This window comes from Salvelinus sp. IW2-2015, linkage group LG22 (assembly GCF_002910315.2).
Source record: "Salvelinus sp. IW2-2015 linkage group LG22, ASM291031v2, whole genome shotgun sequence".
Lineage (NCBI taxonomy): Eukaryota > Metazoa > Chordata > Actinopteri > Salmoniformes > Salmonidae > Salvelinus > Salvelinus sp. IW2-2015.
This window is the reverse complement of record NC_036862.1, coordinates 18,891,095-18,913,683: the sequence shown is the minus strand read 5'-3', so window position 1 is coordinate 18,913,683 and position 22,589 is coordinate 18,891,095.

Genomic DNA, 22,589 nt, shown 5'->3' with positions numbered 1-22,589 from the left:
CYGACACATCTCCTTTGCATAGAGTTGATCAGGCTCTTGATTGTAGAATATTTTCCCACTCATGTGGAATACTTTCACATTGGCGGGAAGTGGAACGCGCTGTCGTACCTGTCGATCCAGATTATACCAAACATGCCTGGGTATGCAGACCATGGAAGAACTTGGACATTTTCAGCTTCCAGAAACAGTGTACAGATCCTTGCAACATGATCCTTGCAACGTTGCCGAATGTGATCATACACTACGATATATTTATTATGCTCAAACATGAGGTGATGGCAGCAGATGAATGGCACGACAATGGACCTCAGGATCTCGTTACAGCATCTCTGTGCATTCAAATTGCCATCAATAAAATGCAATTGTGTTCGTTGTCCATAGCTTATGACTGCCCATACCATAACCCCACCAGCACCGTGTTCACAACGTTGACATCAGCAAACTGCTCTTCCACACGATGCCATGCACGTGGTCTGCAGATGTGAGGTCGGATGGACCTACGCTACCGTTCAAATGTTTGGGTTCACTTAGAAATGTCCTTGTTTTTCAAATAAAAGCACACTCTGGGATGCTGGCCTTCAAGGCAGAGTTGCAAAGAAAAAGCCATATCTCAGACTGGCCAATAAAAAGAAAAGATTAAGATGGGCAAAAGAACACAGACACTGGACAGAGGGACTCTGCCTAGAAGGAACTCTGCCTAGAATAGTCATTTACAACATTCACAATGTCTACAATGTATTTATGATCAATTTGATGTTATTTTAAAGGACATTTCTAAGTGACCCCAAACTTTTACATAATAGGATTGAATAGCGGTGGACATTATTAGAAAATAAATTAATAAAAAGTACAGTTGAAGTCGGAAGTTTAAATACACCTTAGCCAAATACATTTAAACTCAGTTTTTCACAATTCCTGACATTTAATCCTCGTAAAAATTCCCTGTTTTAGGTCAGTTTGTCACGATCGTCGTATGGTGGAAGAGAGGAGGACCAAGGCGCAGCGTGAAGTGAATACATTCAACGTTTAATGACACGAAACGAAGAACACTTGACAAACTAAACAAAACAACAAACCGACGAACGTGACGCTAACGCTAAACAGTRCAGACACAGGCAACTGACATAGACATAGACAATCACCCACGAACTACCTAATGAATATGGCTGCCTAAATATGGTTCCCAATCAGAGACAACGATAGACAGCTGTCTCTAATTGAGAACCAATCTAGGCAACCATAGACATACATACACCTAGACTAGACACTGCCCCATAAATATACAAAAAACCCTAGACAATACAAAACACATACATCCCCCATGTCACACCCTGACCTAACTAAAATAATAAAGAAAACAAAGATAACTAAGGCCAGGGCGTGACACAGTTAGTGCAAATCAATCCCAGAACAACAGCAAAGGACCCCGTGAAGATGCTGGAGGAAACAGGTACAAAAGTATCTATATCCACAGTTAAACGAGTTCTATATTGACATAACCTGAAAGGCCACTCAGCAAGGAAGAAGCCACTGCTCCAAAACCGCCATAAAAAAGGCAGACTACGGTTTGCAACTGCACATGGGGACACAGATTGTACTTTCTTGAGAAATGTCCTCTGGTCTGATGAAACAAAAATAGAACTGTTAAACCATAATGATCATTGTTATGTTTGGAGGAAAAGGGGGAGGCTTGCAAGCCGAAGATCACCATCCCAACTGTGAAACATGGGGGTGGCAGCATCATGTTGTGGGGGGGCATTGCTACAGGAGGGACTGGTGCACGTCACAAAACAAATGGCATCATGACGAAGGAAAATTATGTGGATATATTGAAGCAACATCTCAAGACATCAGTAAGGAAGTTAAAGCTTGGTCGCAAATGGGTCTTCCAAATGAACAATGACCCCAAGCATACTTCCAAAGTTGTGGCAAAATGGCTTAAGGACAACAAAGTCAAGGTATTGGAGTGGCCATCACAAAGCCCTGACCTCAATCCTATAGAAAATTTGTGGGCAGAACTGAAAAAGCGTGTGCGAGCTAGGAGGCCTACAAACCTGACTCAGCTACACCAGCTCCATCAGGAGGAATGGGCCAAAATTCACCCAACTTATTGTGGGAAGCTTGTGGAAGATTACCCAAAATGTTTGACCCAAATGAAAGGCAATGCTACCAAATACTAATTGAGGGTATGTAAACTTCTGACCTACTTGGAATGTGATGAAAGAAATAAAAGCTGAAATAAATAATTCTCTCTTCCATTATTCTGACATTTCACATTCTTAAAATAAAGTGGTGATCCTAACTGACCTAAGACAGGGAATTTTAGGATTAAATGTCAGGAATTGTGAAAAACTGAGTTTAAATGTATTTGGCTAAGGTGTATGTAAACTTTTGACCTCAACTGTATGTGTGGGGACCCTCTAGCCTGGTAATTTACACTGTAGAAGAAGTATGTGACATCACCAATGTGCTGGGCTGGCAAAGCTATCATATCTATCATTAACTCTTTAGCAGGAGTTTGTGTGCTATGTATTGTGCWCCATGTACAAGAAAGAAATGGTTCAGTGAAACCAACCCAAAGCCTCTGACAAAGGAACGGTTTCCCAGACCATATAACCTAACCAGGGAAAACAGAGAACAACTCTGGACCCTAAGTCATAGATATATATTAAAACCTAGGCCCAGAGCTAAGTGAGGACCCTTATTGTCACTCTTGGATATCCTAGACCTTCAGTACACTTTCAGGGTCTACACTCCCAGAGACGATGACAGAAGGTGTGTGTCACAAATGGCACTCTATTCCCTATATAGTGCACCACTTTTGACCAGAGGGCTCTGGTCAACATAGGGAATAGGGTACATTTTGGTATGCAATCAAGACCAGCCGTGCCTCTCCTTCAGCCCCTCAGGTCTCTACAGGTTAATAGGTGCATTAATTGGGTCCCAGGGAACGATGTGATAGAGGGGACTAATGACCACGTACCTAATGACTCAATAAACATGTTTTTTATGCTCTTGTTATTGGCTTATTTTTTCCCCGTTGTAAGGTATGCTTTTTACAGGATGGATGGAGTACATGACCAATGTGTGTTATACATACAATACATCATCATTAACCTTACTGTATTATTTTATTCAGTGGGTCAAACATATCTGCACAGTGACCTTAAAAAAACAAGATTGGTGTGTGGTTGTCCCACCTAGCTATTTTAAGATGAATGCACTAACTGTATGTCGCTCTGGATATGAGCGTCTGCTAAATTACTAAAATGTAAATGGGTATCTGGTCCGCAGATTTCTCAATTAAAACCAAATAAAGTATATGCAGTATATTTGTTAGTATCTGGAATTTGTTAGGACAGAATAAGCTATCCATATTTGACAACAGGTTTCTCTTGTGTCCCAGGTAGTTGCCTTTCTGGTATGACTCAACATTTCTGAGGAATACCAAAACTAGTCATCTGTCAGATAGCTGGCACACAGATATCATGTTACATACAGTAGATCAACTGGTCCTCAGAAAATTTCAGACAAAATATATATTTTTTTAATTCTACATTATTTCTCTAGATTTCTCTCTCAAAATGTGAAATAATCGCCAAGCTTGTACTGTATATACCATACAGGGCCTATTTTCCATTAGGGATGGACGAAATGGTACCAGGTTGGCTACAAGGTGGGCTTACCTTTTATACATTTACATCCAGTGTATCGATCCAGACAGTTTTGCATTTCTAGATTTGTTACTTACTTAGACTGAATTCCTGCCTGTCATGACCTCGAGCCTGCCTATCGGGACCTCGAGCCTGCCTATAGCCTGGTACTGTTTGGACTCTGACCTGGTTTATGAACTCTCGCCTGTCCCCGACCTGCTTTTTGCCTATCCTTTTGTTATAATAAATATCGGAGCCTCCTGTGTCTGCCTCGGAGCCTCCCATCTGCCTCCTGTGTCTGCATTTGGGTCTCGCCTTGTGCCCTTATAGTACAAACTGGCCATGACAGACCCAGCAGACTTGGAACAGCTTCGTCACGTTGTCTCCCTGCAGGGAGTCACCATTGGGAGGCATGAGGAGCAACTTCAGGACCTCTTAGAAGGGCTTTGTTCCCTTACGGAACGCCACGACCAAGGGTTCAAGGCTATATCGGAGCAAATTGGTGAATTAGCTCATAGGCAGCATGCCACATTTGAGACCTCACAGCCACCCAGTAACCTTTCTACTACTAGTGGATTTGTTTAACCTTCCCCGTTCCCCAAAAACCCAGCTTACCTCCTCCGGAGCATTATGCAGGCGATCCTGGTACCTGCCGGCTTTGCTTTCCCTGAGTTCCCTCATTTTCGAACTCCAGCTCTCTTTGTTCCCGTCGGCGACACAGCCGTCTTTGAGACGTCCCCCACAGGATGTAAGCAAAGCCTCGGATGTCTCTGCCGTTCCCACTGAGTACGATGACCTCCTGGAGGTCTTCAGTAAGGCACGTGCTACTTCTCTTCTCCCGCACCATCCTTATGATTGTGCCATTGATCTCCTCCCAAGCACCACAACACCTCGTGGTCGGCTATATTCTCTATCTGGCCCGGAGACCAAGGCCATGGTGGAGTACATAGAGTCTCTGACTACTGGAGGCATCCGTCCGTCTGCATCTCCTGCCGGCGCAGGGTTTTTCTTTGTGGAGAAGATGGACAAGGCCCTGCGTCTGTTCATTGATTACCGGGGTCTGAATGATATAACGATCAAGAATTACCCCTTACCACTCCTCTCCTCGGCTTTAAAACATCTCCAGGGGGCCACCATTTTTTCCAAGCTGGACCTTCGGAATGCCTACCCCCTGGTTTTGATACGGGAAGGAGATGAGTGGAAGACAGCATTTAACACAGCCAGCGGACATTATGAGTACCAGGTCATGCCATTTGGACTCGCCAACTGTCTTCCAGGCTCTGTTTTTTTCCTGGTTTGCCCAAGAACACGTTCTTCATGTCAGACAAGTCATTAAGCGCCTCATGGAGAACCAATTGTTTGTAAAAGCCGAGAAGTGTGAAATCCACCGCTCTAGCCAGTGGAGGCACTGGCTGGAAGGAGCAGAGCAGCCATTCTTGGTTTGGACCGACCAAAAAATGTGGAATATCTCCGTACAGCCAAGTGCCTTATCTCCAGGCAGGCCCGGTGGGCTTTATTGTTTACAAGTTTCAACTTCACCATTTCCTACTGCCCAGGGTACAAAAATGTGAAGCCCGACACCCTCTCCGCCTATACAGTTCCTCTGCCACACACTCGGTCTCCAAAACCATACTTCCTACCTCATGCCTTGCGGCTTCAGTGGGTTGGGGTATTGAAACCTTGGTCCGCAAGGCACAACGTTACCAGTCTAAACTTGAAGGGGGCCCGGCTAACCGGTTATTTTTCCCTAACTCAGTCCGGTCCCGTGTCCTGGAATGGGCTCATTCCTCCAGGCTGACCTGTCATCCAGGTTCCCGTCGTATCCTAGCCTTCCTCCAACAACGTTTCTGGTGGCCCACAATGGTTCCTGATGTATCTGCCTTCGTCGCCACGTGCACTGTGTGTGCTCAGAACAAGACTCCATGGCAAGCTCCTTCTGGCCTCCAGCCACTACCTGTTCCTCATCGTCCGTGGTCCCATATCTCTCTCGACTTTGTCACTGTGCTCCCTCCATCTGATGGCAACACCGGCATTCTGACGGTAGTGGATCGGTTCTCCAAGGCCGCCCATTTCATCCCTCTCCCCAAACGACACTCTGCCAAGGAGACGGCCCAGCTTATGGTGCAGCACATCTTCCGGATCCATGGACTCCCGGTGGACAGGGTCTCCGACCGGGGTCCTCAGTTCTCGTCTCTGTTCTGGAAGGCATTCTGCACCCTCATTGGGTCGTCGGCCAGCCTGTCCTCTGGATTCCATCCCCAATCAACGGCCAGTTGGAGAGAGCTAACCAGGACCTGGAAACCACCTTAAGATGCCTGGTCTCAACAAACCTCAATACCTGGAGCCGACAACTGGTCTGGGTGGAGTATGCCCGGAAAACACTTCCCTGTTCAGCCACAGGACTCTCCCCCTTTGAGTGTTCAATGGGGTATCAGCCTCTTCTCTTCCCAGAAGAAGAGCAGGAGGTCAACATACCCTCGGCCCAGATGTTTGTCCGCCGCTGTCGACGTACCTGGAGAAGAGCTCGGGCGGCAACCATCTGCCTCCTGTGTCTGCATTTGGGTCTCGCCTTGTGGCCTCATTGTACGATAAAGCAGTCTTTGGCAAAACTGTAAATGTAAGTAAGGAATTCAAAGTAATGAACTTCTGTTATTTCTTATATATATTATAATAATAATTTATGATATTTGTAAAGTGCTTTTAATTATAAAATAATAATCTCAAAGTGCATAAAAATGATAAACAAATCATGAAAGCAACAATCAAAGTCTAGAAAGAATGGACGGCTCATAGAGATGAGTCTTAAGGCCTGCTTTAAAGGTAGTCAATGGAGAGGCTGAGCACACACCCTTGTGCAAAGTGGAGGTGTTGTTTCCTACCTTCACCACCTGGGGGTGGCCCGTCAGGAAGTAGCAGGACCCAGTTACACAGGGGGGATGGTAACGAGACCCGTAACATAACTCATGCAAATTATAGTAGTGAAAAAGTAAGAGTGAGAACAAATAACCACGTCAACTTAAATCTACCGTCAAACTCCCAGGGTTTATTAGTAAACACACAGTAATGGGAGGGTGGAAAGAAACAAATATCCCAAAACACCCCTAAGCTAGACTAGCTTACTTCAACAACAGCTAACTAACTAACCAAAAATACAGKGGGTGGTCCGCCCAGTTCTAACTAGTGTATTAACAAAGTTTACCTACGGGTAGTGTATGCCCATGGGCGACCTGTCTGGTTACCCCCTATTCCCACCATCAAACAAACACTCAAACACCATAACAAAAACAATAGTCACAGGTGGGGACAAAGTGACATGTCGGTGCTAAACCACACAAGAGATCTACAGACATATGGCATTTACAGAGAGATTGCTCCAGAGAAAACAACAGAGTTTTTAAACCAAGGGAAAGGGAATGTGATTGGGTAAGGGAAAAGGAGCAGGTGTCTTCCGATTAGCGACTGTTTGATGACTGATTGCCACCTGTGAGAATGGGAGAAGGAGAGAAAAGAAATACACACAGGATACACACAGAATACTTGTATCCGTAACAGCGGGGTTCAGACACAGAGCTGCGAGATTAATGATGAGCTTGGAGGGTACTATGGTGTTGAAGGCTGATTTACAGTCAATGATCAGCATTCTTACATCTGGACATTCTTCTTGTCCAGATGGGATAGGGCAGTGTGCAATGTGACGGTAATTGCATCGTCTGTGGATGCATTGGGGCGGTATGCAAATTGAAATGTGTATAGGGTGTCAAGTACGGTAGAGGTGATATGATCCTTATGGTGGACATCTTGAAGCAAGTGGGGACAACGGACTGGGATAGGGAGAGATTGAAAATATCTGTAAACACTCCTGCCAGCTGGTCTGTGCATGCTCTGAGGACGCATCTAGGGATGCCGTCTGGGCCGGGCAGCCTTGCGAGTGTTAACACGCTTAAATGTCTTACTCATGTCGGTCACGGAGAATGAGAGCCCACAGTCCTTGGGAGCGGGCCGCGTCAGTGGCACTGTGTTATCCTCCAAGTGGGTGAAGAAGGTATTTAGCTTGTCCGGAAGCAAGATGTCGGTGTCTGCGACGTGACTGGTTTTCCCTTTGTAGTCCGTGATTGTCTGTAGACCCTGCCACATACGTCTTGTGTCTGAGCCGTTGAATTGCGACTCCACTTTGTCTCTGTACTGATATTTTTGCCTGTTTGATTTCTTTACTGAGGGAATAACTACACTGTTTGTATTCAACCATAATCCCAGTCACCTTGCCATGCAGTGGCTTTCATTTTTACACGAATGCTGCCATCTTTCCATGGTTTCTGGTTTGGGTAGGTTTTAATAGTCACATTTGGAAGAACATCCGCTATACACTTCCTGATGAACTCAGTCACCATGTCTTTTATATGTAAATGTTATTCTCAGAGGCTACCCGGAACATATCCCAGTCCGCGTGATCAAAACAATCTTGAAGCATGGATTCCGATTGATCAGACCAACGTTGAAAAGACCTTAGCACAGGTAATTCCTGTTTGAGTTTCTGCCTATAGGACGGGATGAGCAAAATGGAGTTCTGATCTGATTTGCCGAAGGGAGGGCGGGGAGGCCCTTGTGTGCATCCCGGAAGAGGGAGTATTAGAGGTTGAGCGTTTTAGCAGAACGAGTACTACAGTCAATGTGTTGATAGAACCCCCACCTGTGGACGTCGGGCCCTCATACCACCCTCATGGAGTCTGTTTCTGACCGTTTGAGCAGACACATGCACATTTGTGGCCTGCTGGAGGTCATTTTGCAGGGCTCTGGCAGTGCTCCTCCTTGCACAAAGGCGGAGTAGCGGTCCTGCTGCTGGGTTGTTGCCCTCCTACGGCCTCCTCCACGTCTCCTGATGTACTGGCCTGTCTCCTGTAGCGCCTCCATGCTCTGGACACTACGCTGACAGACACAGCAAACCTTCTTGCCACAGCTCGCAGTGATGTGCCATCCTGGATGAGCTGCACTACCTGAGCCACTTGTGTGGGTTGTAGACTCCGTCTCATGCTACCACTAGGTGAAAGCATCGCCAGCATTTAAAAGTGACCAAAACATCAGCCAGGAAGCATAGGAACTGAGAAGTGGTCTGTGGTCACCACCTGCAGAACCACTCCTTTATTGGGGGTGTCTTGCTAATTGCCTATAATTTCCACCTTTTGTCTATTCCATTTGCACAACAGCATGTGAAATTTATTGTCAATCAGTGTTGCTTCCTAAGTGGACAGTTTGATTTCACAGAAGTGTGATTGACTTGGAGTTACATTGTGTTGTTTAAGTGTTCCCTTTATTTTTTTGAGCAGTGTATATATATATACAGTGGGGAGAACAAGTATTTGATACACTGCCGATTTTGCAGGTTTTCCTACTTACAAAGCATGTAGAGGTCTGTAATTCTTATCATAGGTACACTTCAACTGTGAGAGACTGAATCTAAAACAAAAATCCAGAAAATCACATTGTATGATTTTTAAGTAATTAATTTGCATTTATTGCATGACATAAGTATTTGATCACCTACCAACCAGTAAGAATTCCGGCTCTCACAGACCTGTTAGTTTTCTTTAAGAAGCCCCTGTTCTCCACTCATTCCTGTATTAACTGCACCTGTTTGAACTCGTTACCTGTATAAAAGACACCTGTCCACACACTCAATCAAACAGACTCCAACCTCTCCACAATGGCCAAGACCAGAGAGCTGTGTAAGGACATCAGGGATAAGAATTGTAGACCTGCACAAGGCTGGGATGGGCTACAGGACAATAGGCAAGCAGCTTGGTGAGAAGGCAACAACTGTTGGCGCAATTATTAGAAAATGGAAGAAGTTCAAGATGCCGTCAATCACCCTCGTCTGGGGCTCCTGCAAGATCTCACCTCGTGGGGCATCAATGATCATGAGGAAGGTGAGAGGATCAGCCCAGAACTACACGGCAGGACCTGGTCAATGACCTGAAGAGAGCTGGGACCACGGTCTCAAAGAAAACCATTAGTAACACACATACGCCATCATGGATTAAAATCCTGCAGCGCACGCAAGGTCCCCTGCTCAAGCCAGCGCATTGTCCAGCCCGTCTGAAGTTTGGCCCATGCCCATCTGGATGATCCAGAGGAGGAATGGGAGAAGGTCATGTGGTGATGAGACAAAAATAGAGCTTTTTGGTCTAAACTCCACTCGCCGTGTTTGGAGGAAGAAGAAGGATGAGTACAACCCCAAGAATACCATCCCAACCGTGAAGCATGGAGTGAAACATCATTCTTTGGGGATGCTTTTCTGCAAAGGGGACAGGACGACTGCACCGTATTGGAGGGAGGATGGATGGGGCCATGTATCGCGAGATCTTGGCCAACAACCTCCTTCCCTCAGTAAGAGCATTGAAGATGGGTCGTGGCTGAATCTTCCAGCATGACAACGACCCGAAACACACAGCCAGGGCAACTAAGGAGTGGCTCCGTAAGAAGCATCTCAAGGTCCTGGAGTGGCCTAGCCAGTCTCCAGACCTGAACCCAATAGAAAATCTTTGGAGGGAGCTGAAAGTCCGTATTGCCCAGCGACAGCCCCGAAACCTGAAGGATCTGGAGAAGGTCTGGAGGGAGGAGTGGGCCAAAATCCCTGCTGCAGTGTGTGCAAACCTGGTCAAGAACTACAGGAACGTATGATCTCTGTAATTGCAAACAAAGGTTTCTGTACCAAATATTAAGTTCTGCTTTTCTGATGTATCAAATACTTATGTCATCAATAAAATGCAAATGAATTACTTAAAAATCATACAATGTGATTTTCTGGATTTTTGTTTAGATTCCGTCTCTCACAGTTGAAGTGTACCTATGATAAAATGACAGACCTCTACATGCGTTGAGTAGTAGTAAACCTGCAAAATCGGCAGTTGTATCAAATACTTGTTCTCCCCACTGTATATTGATTGCAATTATTCCCGAAAGAGTGAGCGTTCATGTGCAAAGGATTATCTTTTCAATTGTTAGAATTATGAACTGTGTAGTGCCTTTTGTCTTTCGCACCCTTCTCCCCTCTCTCCACTGGGATTCTCTGCCTCTAACCCTATTACAGGGGCTGAGTCACTGGCTTACTGTGCTCTTTCATGCCGTCCCTAGGAGGGGTGCGTCATTTGAGTGGGTTGAGTCACTGACGTGATCTTCCTGTCTGGGTTGGCGCCCCCCTTGGGTTGTGCCGTGGTGGAATCTTTGTGGGCTATACTCGGCCTTGTCTCAGGATGGTAAGTTGGTGGTTGAAGGTATCCCTCTAGTGGTGTGGGGCTGTGCTTTGGCAAAGTGGGTGGGGTTATATCCTTCCTGTTTGGCCCTGTCCGGGGGTATCATCGATGGGGCCACAGTGTCTCCTGACCCCTCCTGTCTCAGCCACCAGTATTTATGCTGCAGTAGTTTTTGTGTCGGGGGCTAGGGTCAGTTTGTTATATCTGGAGTACTTCTCCTGTCTTATCCGGTGTCCTGTGTGAATTTAAGTATGCTCTCTCTAATTCTCTCTTTCTTTATCTCTCTCAGAGACCTAGCCCTAGGACCATGCCTCAAGACGACCTGGCATGATGACTCCTTGCTGTCCCCAGTCACCTGGCCGTGCTGCTGCTCCAGTTTCAACTGTTCTGCCTGCGGCTATGGAACCCTGACCTGTTCACCGGACGTGCTACCTGTCCAGACCTGCTGTTTTCAACTCTCTAGAGACCGCAGGAGCGGTAGAGATACTCTTAATGATCGGCTATGAAATCCAACTGACATTTACTCCTGAGGAGTAAATGTCCTGCCAGGTCGTCCTGCCAGGTCGACTTTCTGCACCCTCGAACTACTGTGATTATTATTATTTGACCATGCTGGTCATTTATGAACATTTGAACAACTTGGCCATGTGCTGTTATAATCTCCATCCGGCACAGCCAGAAGAGGACTGGCCACCCCTTATAGCCTTGTTCCTCTCTAGGTTTCTTCCTAGGTTTTGGCCTTTCTAGGGAGTTTTTCCTGGCCACCGTGCTTCTACGCCTGCATTGCTTGCTGTTTGGGTTTTAGGCTGGGTTTCTGTACAGCACTTTGAGATATCAGCTGATGTACGAAGGGCTATATAATAAATTTGATTTGATTTGATTCTCAGTCCCTTTGTCTACCAAGGCGCCATGCCGTTTAGCACACTGGGGCACATCATTTCCTTGTAACCATATCTACTTTTTTTGTTTCTGTGTGCATTTCTGTGATTATGTAGTTAGTTAATAAATAAATGATTGATTGAGACAATTGATGTATGGATGATTCATGGTGAATACTGGGTTTGTGCAGATAACCAACAATTTACGACGTTTGGAAGAGACTAACGTGAGGTAAAGAATAATTAATTAGAAGACTAATTGATCAGATTTACGATATCTGAAAGTTATCTGAATATTTTCCTTGGTGCCCCGACTTCCTAGGTAATTACATTTACCTGATTAGTTAATCACGCAATAATATGACAGAGAATTGATTTGATAAACGAATAGTCTTCAGTTAATGATGCCAAGACACGACAAGTCCCTGATGTCTCTCTCTGGAAGGAGATCCTCGCCTGTGTCACGATCGTCGTAATGAATAGACAAGGCGCAGCGTGAGTAGAGTTCCACATTATTTTTATAAACCGAAACTCAGCAAAACAAAACAAACAAGCACAAAAACAAAACGTGAAGCTACTGTTGTGAAGTCTCCGACTGAAGGGCAACGCTGGAGCTCCGGACTGAAAGTGAGACACTGGAGGCTCCGGTCTGGAGGGCGACTCGGAAGGCTCCGGACTGGAGAACGTCTCTGGAGGCTCCAGAGAGTCACTATCACGCCCCAACCAACACAGGAATAAACAGCTTCTATGGTCAGGGCGTGACACCCTGAGCTTGTCTACTTCTTTTGTGCGGAGTGAAACAGAGGAACCCAAGAGCAGACTCAGACGAGGAGACTGTGATGACGTAACCAAGGTATTTATTGAAACACAGGGGGAAGATGGAGTGCAAGCCAGGGGAAGCTCGGGTGGGTTGTAGGAAACCAGGTGCGGAAGCTGAGGCTGGAGCGAAAGGGGTTGGGACAGGGTCCGGAGGTGAATCCAAGGGAGTAGTAGAGTGGGGAATCCAGGACAGAGTAGCAGGATGACGAGACGTAGGAATGGAGACAGGGACCAGAGTCAGAGCGGGCGGAACTGTAGCGGAGAGGAAAACAGCGTCAGACAAGGAAAACAAGCACACCCAGGATAACAGGATCTGACAGTACAAACGTCTAGAAGCGTAAACTGACTGAGTAGAGATTACGATCTGGAGCGTGGAAGTGGCAGGGCTGATTATTTGTAGAGGTCTTGATTATGGAACAGGTTGCAGCTGGTGGGGATCTGCTCTGACTCCAGCACACCTGTCTCCACCCACACGAGCACACACAGAGAGAGGGAGAGGGAGAGGGAGAGAGTACTGGGGGAGTGGCGGCAGGTCAAGGAGACACAGGGATGAGCAGTAGAGGGCGTTGCAGGAGCAGAAGTGACTTTATTGTCCAGAGACTGAACATTAGCGAGTAATACACTCTGAAGCGGTTGATGGTGTGCCCGCCTCCTGGGTCGGACTAGAAGTCCACTCTGAATACCTCTTATATGGCGGCGGCATCTTGGGGCAGTCTCTGAGATAAGTTCAATTGCCCTGGGAGGTACGAACAAAGAATCTAATTCAGGAAAGTTATTCCTGGTTGTAATGCTGGTGAGTTACCCCCGCTCTGATATCCAAAAGTTATTTACACCATAAATACACCATAATGTAAGAAATAACACACAAAAACATACTGCGAAGTTGCTTAGGCGTAGAAGCAGAGCTACCATGTCTGTCAGCGCCATCTTTATACTATACTATACTTCACAATAAGTGTTGTGGTTGAACTTATTTTCTCAAAACCACACTGCCCCATAAATAAAGTTACACTTTCAAACTTGTTGAACTTGCATGGCAGGTGAGCATTTTACATTTAGAATTAAGTCTTTGTTAGAGGGTCTATCCACTCAAGGCTATATCCCCCAAGGGTGGCTGAATACGGTGAATTACTACAAAATATGTCATTTTAACTAGAAACCCATTGCAGAGAACAGGCCAAACGTTTTATTTACTTGCACTTGTGTGTGCTACTCTATTGTTGCAAAACAAAAATTTTTGGAAAAACAAACAAAACATTGTTGCAAAACAAACATAGCTACCCCTGCCACTGAAATAAAATAGTTAAAAACTAGTTTGAGGTGTCTGTTATTGAACTTTGCACTTCCATTGAACCCAATACTGCAATAATGTAGCTCTGCAATAATGTAGGCTAATCCGTAATGTTTATCCTTTTAAGCTGGTAGAAAAAATCATAATACTACCACTACTACAGAGAGGGAAGGGCCAACAAAGCTACAATCAATGGTTGGCTGGTCAATATGTCAATCCAACTCAAGATGYAAGGTTTGTCCAATGACAAGTGTAAATCATTTGATTTACTGCCTGGAGCTATACATAGCCTAATTTGTGCCATTGCTAAAACCATAATTCATACCACCATAAAACAGCAAAAATACATAATTTTCAACTGTCAGAATATGAATAAATAATATATGTTAAACTTGGATTTAAAAAAATTTAGTGATTCAATTAAATAGAAATTCACAATGTGGTATTTCTTTTCAGTATTTCTTGTATCTTGTTTATGCGTGTTATATCACTCTAAATGTGTAGCCTATATTCAACCATACTTTCTACATGCATATTACTGTTATTGCATCAATGAAACAATGAATTTTCTTCCGAAGTGGTCGTGAATATACATTTATTTTGAGATACACTGAGGAGGCCTGGTTAWAAGCACATAGATGTGTTATCACAAGTTATTAACCAACAAAACAACATTTGGGATTCGTGTAAACACATGCATTATTAACATAATTTATTTGTTGACAGTATTAAGACTATACTCCCAGTGGGAATAATATATATTGAAAGAGTAGCTTTCCATGTTGTTATTCKTTTTTAGAAAGTTCTTAACTGCATAAAGAGTCACATATTTGTTCTATCAATTTCACGCTATAAACTTAATAGTGCACTACTTTGGCTCTGCTCAAAAGTTGTGAACTATACTGGGAATAGRGTGCCATTTGGGATGCCTTCAAGTGTTTTCCTGCTCTGGAAGTCTGCTTCAATTACTCTATTCTTGTAATATTCGCAAATCACAGAAGATGGCGATAGGCAGGGGCACACCATGGGGATGGTAGGGACGTGACCCCCCACATTCTGAGTGCCTTATGGAATATTGTAAGAGGGTCTATATTGAAATCATTCAATTTCTTTTTGTCAAGCAGTCACCAATATATATATATTTTTCATGGTACATGTGACACTGATTCGCGCCTGTCTCAATGAGGAGGTCGCAGGGATGCCACTGTCCAAGAACATGGGGATTGTGGCTCAGACGCACAAGGCACGTCTCTCTCCAGAATGAGCTCTCTCCCACCATTTCGTGGGTATTCATTACTTCATAACTTCATTGTGTGCAWTGTTTGCTATGTCTATCAATTCCCCATTAGAAATATCACTAGTAGTAGCCTACATTTACTGTCAATTCCCATAATTACTAATCTGTAATGTTTATTTGGTTACGGTAATTTCTGTTAATGCATTGAATATATTATTATTACAGTAATTTACCATTCTCAATGTCGGAGTGGCCATGTGTTTTGCAGAACTCACAACCTTTGATACACTTGTGAGAAACAAGTTTTGGTTTATTCCATTCYATTTACGAGTTTTGTCAATTTATTCATAGTTTTGTGTTTGAAACTCTCCTGTCAATGTTGAGTAAGGACGCACACCTGTGTCTTTGCTGTCATTAATGTGTTTGACTGTTATTTTATAAAATCAATTAACTGCGTTTCATTATTACGCAATTCAATTAACCATATAACAATTAATKAAGTAGTAATCTTGGGCACCACGGTAAAAGTTTATTTAATGAGTTTTCCAAATGAACTCTTAAAGATATACCGATCTCTTACATCAGTCACAGTCAATTCATTAATTCGTATTTACCTTCAGTCTCATTCTGAACGTCGTTGACTTCAAATCTGCTCGAACACTAGCATCTGCACGAACCCMGGCAGGTAGCCCAGTGGTTAGAGTGTTGGGCCAGTAACCGAAAGGTTGCTAGAYCGAATCCCYGAGYTGACAAGGTAAAAMTCTGTCATTCTGCCCCTGAACAAGGCAGTTAATCCACTGTTCCTAGGYTGTCATAATTAAAAAATAGTTCTTAACTGACTTGCCTAGTTAAATCAAGAACRAATAAATGATGAAAAAGCAACATACAAATTTGTCTTAATTATTTATTAAAGACAAACTTCTCCCTAATGCAATGGCTGTGTCAGATTTTTTTTTTAAATTGACGGAAAAAGCATAATCTGAGAACGGCGCTCAGAGACCAATCCAGCCAGAGAAATATCTGCCATTTTGGAGTCAACAGAAGTTAGAAATAACACTATATATTTTCACTTACCTTTGATGATCTTCATCAGAAGGCACTCCCAGGAATCCCAGTTCGACAATAAATGACCGATTTCTTCCATAAAGTTGCATAAAGTCCATAATTTGTCCAAATAGCCACTTGTTGTTAGCGTGTTCTGCCCAGTAATCCATCTTCATGAGGCGCGGGCACTTCGTCCAGACAAAAACTCGAAAAGTTCCGTTACAGGTCGTAGAAACAAGTCAAACGATGTATGGAATCAATCTGTAGGATGTTTTTAACATAAAACATCAATAAGCTTCCAACCGGAGAATTCCTATGTCTGAAAAAAAGCACTGGAATGAGAGCTAACTCTGTCGGGAGCGCTCGTCACAAGCCTGAGACACTCTGCCAGACCATTGACTAAAACAGGTCTCATGAGCCCCTCCTTCATAGTAGAATCCTCAAACCAGTTTCTAAAGACGGTTGACATCTAGTGGAAGCAGTAGGAAGTGCAACTTGACTCCATAGACACTGTGTATTCGGTAGGCCAAGCTTTGAAAAACTACAAACCTAAGATATCCCACTTCCTGGTTGGATTTTTCTCAGGTTTTCGCCTGCCATATGAGTTCTGTCATACTCACAGACATCATKCAAACAGTTTTAGAAACTTCAAAGTGTTTTCTATCCAATAATAATAATATGCATATATTAGCATCTGGGCAGAGTAGGAGGCAGTTCACTCTGGGCACGCTATTTATCCAAAAGTGAAAATGCTGCCCCCTATCCCMAAARAGTTAATTAAATAATCACACAGAACTACATAAATTGTCAGGACATGCGTGAAGGGCTGTAGAAAGTCAGGCGCAGGAGAGCAGATAGTTGGTAGCAAAACGGAGCCTTTTATTTGGCGACCTAAAAGCACAAGGCACAAACTAACACGAAATACAAATAAGGGTTTAACATAACCCAGTTTAACCAGCCTAACGTGCACATACATGAACAGATAAACAATACCACACAAAGACATGGGGAAAACAGAGGGTTAAATACACAACACATAATGAGAGAAATGAGAACCAGGTGTGTGGAAAAACGAGACAAAACAAATGGAAAATTAAAAATGGATAGGTGATGGCTAGAAGACCGGCGAATTCGACCGCCGAACACCGTCCGAACAAGGAGAGGCATCGACTTCGGCAGAAGTCGTGACATAAATACATAAACAGGATAGCTTACACATTGATTACTACACAAGGCAATGAAAAGTCCCTAGTGGATTAACCCGATATGATGGCTTGTTACRAAAAAAAAATGGCAGGGACATGTAAGAAAGAGCGGGAGAAGAGACAAAGGACTTCACTATCGTACATACAGCTGATAACTATGCTCATGGAAATGCAAATACTTTGCACCTGAACAGCCGCTCATTTGAAAATAATTGCAATATACATATTTACGTGTGTATCTCTTGTTGTCTCTCTGTTGAAATCGCCGGTCCGTCTAGGGAGTAATTCGACAGAAAGTCTCTGGTTTGTCCACCAGAGATCAAAGTCTTTTGTAGTTGTGGCTTGTTCAGCGGGCTCTGTAAAAATGGATACGTCGTTTGATAGGGAAATGTTCTTTAGAATGTATCTTTCAGAGTACCACCCGGTGGTTCTCAGTCAAGTTTACTAGACTAAGAGTACTTAAACAGCTGCAACTGAATGTTCCTGTGTAGTCTTCATCTTATTCACTCAAGTGAGTTTAAGAGTGTCTTACCGTTTTCTGGTCTTGTAGTTTTAAAACCATTTGTAATGTATTCAGCTGGAACCACTTCACACACCGGCAGCAACCCAACGTGTTTTGGTCGAATATGTTAATTCTTCAGCGAGTCCTTTTAAAAACTTTGGGGAAAAGTGCGTTCCATTACGCTTGGCATAATGTCTGTGCTCACGTGGTTATGATAACTGACTGGATAAACTTTACATGAAAAACAATGTTCTCATTTAGAAGGTCAAGATCACATTTCATCTTCTCACAAATAGTTCCATATTTAATCCTATAAGTTTCACAACATTTGGATGTAAACCTGACAACTCGGAAATATACACAGAGATACAGTTANGAGTTTGTGTGCTATGTATTGTGCACCATGTACAAGAAAGAAATGGTTCAGTGAAACCAACCCAAAGCCTCTGACAAAGGAACGGTTTCCCAGACCATATAACCTAACCAGGGAAAACAAAGAATAACTCAGGACCCTAAGTCATAGATATATATTAAAACCTAGGCCCAGAGCTATTCCTGCTCAGGTAAAAGTGAAGACCCTTATTGTCACTCTTGGATATCCTAGACCTTCAGTACACTTTCAGGGTCTACACTCCCAGAGACGATGACAGAAGGTGTGTGTCACAAATGGCACTCTATTCCCTATATAGTGCACCACTTTTGACCAGAGGGCTCTGGTCAACATAGGGAATAGGGTACATTTTGGTATGCAATCAAGACCAGCCGTGCCTCTCCTTCAGCCCCTCAGGTCTCTACAGGTTAATAGGTGCATTAATTGGGTCCCAGGGAACGATGTGATAGAGGGGACTAATGACCACGTACCTAATGACTCAATAAACATGTTTTTTATGCTCTTGTTATTGGCTTATTTTTTCCCCGTTGTAAGGTATGCTTTTTACAGGATGGATGGAGTACATGACCAATGTGTGTTATACATACAATACATCATCATTAACCTTACTGTATTATTTTATTCAGTGGGTCAAACATATCTGCACAGTGACCTTAAAAAAACAAGATTGGTGTGTGGTTGTCCCACCTAGCTATTTTAAGATGAATGCACTAACTGTATGTCGCTCTGGATATGAGCGTCTGCTAAATTACTAAAATGTAAATGGGTATCTGGTCCGCAGATTTCTCAATTAAAACCAAATAAAGTATATGCAGTATATTTGTTAGTATCTGGAATTTGTTAGGACAGAATAAGCTATCCATATTTGACAACAGGTTTCTCTTGTGTCCCAGGTAGTTGCCTTTCTGGTATGACTYRACATTTCTGAGGAATACCAAAACTAGTCATCTGTCAGATAGCTGGCACACAGATATCATGTTACATACAGTAGATCAACTGGYCCTCAGAAAATTTCAGACAAAATATWKWTTTTTTTMATKCTACATTATTTCTCTAGATTTCTCTCTCAAAATGTGAAATAATCGCCAAGCTTGTACTGTAGATACCATACAGGGCCTATTTTCCATTAGGGATGGACGAAATGGTACCAGGTGGGCTACAAGGTGGGCTTACTTTTTATACATTTACATCCAGTGTATCAATCCAGACAACTTTGCATTTCTAGATTTGTTACTTACTTAGACTGAACTCCTGCCTGTCCTGACCTCGAGCCTGCCTATCGGGACCTCGAGCCTGCCTATCGGGACCTCGAGCCTGCCTATCGCCTGGTACTGTTTGGACTCTGACCTGGTTTATGAACTCTCGCCTGTCCCCGACCTGGTTTTTGCTTACCCTTTTGTTATAATAAATATCGGAGCCTCCTGTGTCTGCCTCGGAGCCTCCCATCTGCCTCCTGTGTCTGCAATTGGGTCTCGCCTTGTGCCCTTGTAGTACAAACTGGCCATGACAGACCCAGCAGACTTGGACCAGCTTCGTCACGTTGTCTCCCTGGAGGGAGTCACCATTGGGAGGCATGAGGAGCAACTTCAGGACCTCTTGGAAGGGCTTTGTTCCCTTACGGAACGCCACGACCAATGGTTCAAGGCCATATCGGAGCAAATCTGTGAATTAGCTAATAGGCAGCATGCCACATTTGAGACCTCCCAACCACCGCGTAACCTTTCTACTACTCGTGGATTTGTTCAACCTTCCCCGGATCCCAAAAAACCCAGCTTACCTCCTCCGGAGCGTTATGCAGGTGATCCTGGTACCTGCCGGCGTTGCTTTCCCTGAGTTCCCTCATTTTCAAACTCCAGCTCTCTTCATTCCCGTCGGCGACACAGCCGTCTTTGAGACATCCCCCTAAGCAAAGCCTCGGATGTCTCTGCCGTTCCCACTAAGTACGATGACCTCCTGGAGGTCTTCAGTAAGGCACGTGCTACTTCTCTTCTCCCGCACCATCCTTATGATTGTGCCATTGATCTCCTCCCAGGCACCACAACACCTCGTGGTCGGCTATATTCTCTATCTGGCCCGGAGACCAAGGCCATGGAGGAGTACATAGAGGAGTCTCTGACTACTGGAGGCATCCGTCCGTCTGCATCTCCTGCCGGCGCAGAGTTGTTCTTTGTGGAGAAGATGGACAAGGCCCTGCGTCTGTTCATTGATTACCGGGGTCTGAATGATATAACGATCAAGAATTACCCCTTACCACTCCTCTCCTCGGCTTTCGAACATCTCCAGGGGGCACCATTTTTTCCAAGCTGGACCTTCGGAATGCCTACCCCCTGGTTTTGATACGGGAAGGAGATGAGTGGAAGACAGCATTTAACACAGCCAGTGGACATTATGAGTACCAGGTCATGCCATTTGGACTCGCCAACTGTCTTCCAGGCTCTGTTTTTTCCCCGGTTTGCCCAAGAACACGTTCTTCATGTCAGACAAGTCCTTAAGCGCCTCATGAAGAACCAATTGTTTGTGAAAGCTGTGAAGTGTGAAATCCACCGCTCTAGCCAGTGGAGGCACTGGCTGGAAGGAGCAGAGCAGCCATTCTTGGTTTGGACCGACCAAAAAATGTGGAATATCTCCGTACAGCCAAGTGCCTTATCTCCAGGCAGGCCCGGTGGGCTTTATTGTTTACAGGATTCAACTTCACCATTTCCTACTGCCCAGGGTCCAAAAATGAGAAGCCTGACACCCTCTCCGCCTATACAGTTCCTCTGCCACACACTCGGTCTCCAAAACCATTCTCCCTACCTCATGCCTTGCGGCTTCAGTGGGTTGGGGTATTGAAACCTTGGTCCGCAAGGCACAACGTTACCAGCCTAAACTTGAAGGGGGCACGGCTAACCGGTTATTTTTCCCTAACTCTGTCTGGTCCCGTGTCCTGGAATGAGCTCATTCCTCCAGGCTGACCTGTCATCCAGGTTCCCGTCGTATGCTAGCCTTCCTCCGACAACGTTTCTGGTGGCCCACAATGGTTCCTGATGTATCTGCCTTCGTCGCCACGTACACTGTGTGTGCTCAGAACAAGACTCCACGGCAAGCTCCTTCTGGCCTCCTTCAGCCGCTACCTGTCCCTCATCACCTCTGGTCCCATATCTCTCTGGACTTTGTCACTGGGCTCCCTCCGTCTGATGGCAACACTGTCATTCTGACGGTAGTGGATCGGTTCTCCAAGGCCGCCCATTTCATCCCTCTCCCCAAACTGCCCTCTGTCAAGGAGACGGCCCAGCTTATGGTGCAGCACATCTTCCGGATCCATGGACTCCCGGTGGCCACGGTCTCCAACCAGGGTCCTTAGTTCTCGTCTCTGTTCTGGAAGGCATTCTGCACCCTTATTGGGTCGTTAGCCAGCCTGTCCTCTGGATTCCATCCCCAATCAACGGCCAGTCGGAGCGAGCTAACCAGGACCTGGAAACCACCCTAAGATGCCTGGTCTCAACCAATCCTAATACCTGGAGCCGACAACTGTTCTGGGTGGAGTATGCCCGGAACACCCTTCCCTATTCAGCCACGGGACTCTCCCCTTTTGAGTGTTCAATGGAGTATCAGCCTCCGCTCTTCCCAGAACAAGAGCAGGAGGTCAACGTACCCTCGGCCCAGATGTTTGTCCTCCGCTGTCGACGTACCTGGAGAAGAGCTCGGGCGGCAAATATCTGCCTCCTGTATCTGCATTTGGGTCTCGACTTGTGCCCTTATAGTACGATAAAGCAGTTTTTGGCAAAACTGTAAATGTAAGTAAGGAATTCAAAGTAATGAACTTCTGTTTTTTCTTATATATATTATAATAATCATTTATTACATTTGTAAAGTGCTTTTCATTATAAAATAATAATCTCAAAGTGCATAAAAAGATAAACAAATCATGAAAGCAACAATCAAAGTCTAGAAAGAAGGGACGACTCATAGAGATGAGTCTTAAGGCCTGCTTTAAAGGTAGTCAATAGAGATCAGCAAGTGAATAAAAGGTAAATGACAATTTTATACAAATCAGCAAATGTTATACAAGTCTGATTTTTAACATCCTCACCTCCATTATTGCACCTACTGTATAAGTCTCTCTAATTCTCTCCTTCTCTCTTTCTTTCTCTCTCTCGGAGGACCTGAGCCCTAGGACCATACGTCAGGACTACCGGGCATGATGACTCCTTGCTGTCCCCAGTCCACCTGGCCTTGCTGCTATTCCAGTTTCAACAGTTCTGCCTGCGGTTATGGAACCGCCACCTGTCCCAGACCTGCTATTTTCAACTCTTAATGATCGGCTATGAAAAGCCAACTGA